Source organism: Schistocerca cancellata, chromosome 3 (assembly GCF_023864275.1).
Source record: "Schistocerca cancellata isolate TAMUIC-IGC-003103 chromosome 3, iqSchCanc2.1, whole genome shotgun sequence".
Taxonomy (NCBI): Eukaryota; Metazoa; Arthropoda; class Insecta; order Orthoptera; family Acrididae; genus Schistocerca; species Schistocerca cancellata.
Genome location: NC_064628.1, coordinates 417,259,433 through 417,261,205, shown reverse-complemented (window position 1 = coordinate 417,261,205; position 1,773 = coordinate 417,259,433). Strand labels below are relative to the sequence as shown.

Below are 1,773 nucleotides of genomic sequence, written 5' to 3'. Positions count from 1 at the left end.
AGCAAAGTGGTCCGCAGCTGAATGCGTTCCCTATTGTCTGCTAGTTAGTTACTTCTCCCATAGATAACTTGAACGATTCTTTTGTCGAAATAATGTAGAACGAATAAGTTTACAGGACATGTGTACTTGATTAGTGTTAGCACTAAGAATACATTTTATGAGTTCTGTTGATGAAACAACTTTTACTTTTTTTTCTGAGTACCAGTTTTTAAGTAGATATTCGTCAATGGAATACAAGGAGTCGTCCACGAGAAATTCTTTCAAGTTAGATTTAACCCTCTGAGATATGTGAAACCAAATATAATTTTAATTTTTTTCGCAAGATTAACCTTTATTATCATAGCACACAACGAGTACAACAAGAAATTCGCAAAAAGTAGACACTCAGTTGTTTTAAGGAGGTGCTTTCATTTCGGAATATGATTTTAAAATTTGTCACAAAATTAACTTTTGTTATCGTAGTAAGCAATGAATACAGGAAAGCACTCCGTCGTCAGGCCAGGAGTGGCCTACCGGGACCATCCGATCGCCGTGTCATCCTTAGTGGAGGATGCTGATAGGAGGGGCATGGGGTCAGCACTCAGCTCTCCCAGTCGTTATGATGGTATTCTTGACCTAAGCCGCTATTATTCGGTCGAATAGCTCCTCAATTGGCATCACGAGGCTGAGTGCACCCCGAAAAATGGCAACAGCGCATGGTGGCCTGGATGGTCACCCATCCAAGTGCCGACCACGCCCGACAACGCTTAACTTCGGTGATCTGACGGGAACCGGTGTATCCACCGCGGCAAGGCCGTTGCAATGAATACAAGAAGAAATTGGCAAAAAATAAAAATCACTTATTTTAACCTCTGGCTACAGTTCTGTACATAAATAATTAGTCTGTATCAGCTGTAACAGAAATAATTCTCGTCAATGGAAACCTCACCTACACACATGTGAATGTTTAATCTTTTCATCATGCCCAAGTGCTACCATCTGTTGTGCATCATTGTAAAGAAGCAGCAGCTTGTGACCGCAAGCATTCACGGAATTTGTTGGTTTGTTATTCTCCACTGCATAACTGCAGATTTTTATTGTTATTTTGCATGGTAATTACTGGATTTTCAGTTTATTTAACACAACAGTGAATATTTCGAAAGTATTTATTGTAGTCCATAAAAAGAAGCAAAACATTCAAAGTATGAACTGAAAACGAGTACATATATTTGCGCAAATCATGCATCTAAAATCATTAAAAAATTACCGAAGTTCATTGGAGCACAAAGAAAAACTTTCCTTCCTCCGGACAAAATTCAGGTCTCAAAGGGTTAAGGAGGTGTTTTCACTTTGGAAGCACTAGAACATGCAATTTCCAACCATCAATCATTTCATGCGATTTATCTGAAAATAAAATTCACATTTTTCCTAGACACAATCCCACATCTCGAAACTTCCATGAACTCATAATGCCTAAAAAAATTATAATCCTAAACATCACACAAAATTAGACATAAAATTTATTAAATTTTGTATCCAAATTACACACTGATGAAGTGGTGTCATTTCTAAAACACTCACAAAAGCGTAGTACAAAGTCAAATTTACGTTACAGTAACTTTAGATGTAATTACTTCGCTTCAAAGATCTCCTCAATATGACCACTGTAAAAATAAACCGCATGTCACAATCTCCTACAATCAGGTAGCGCAATCTCTGAGCGGGCTGTTGCTTTGATGGCTGTAAGGTGACGCTGCCATGCGACAGCATCGGTAGTTTCATGCTGAGTGAACT

The 1,773-nt window shown here is 38.4% G+C and overlaps 1 pseudogene; it reads right to left on the bottom strand.

Annotated features, from left to right (window-relative positions):
* Positions 1–683: 683 nt before the first annotated feature.
* Positions 684–801, bottom strand: LOC126177401 (5S ribosomal RNA; annotated as a pseudogene).
* Positions 802–1,773: the final 972 nt, after the last annotated feature.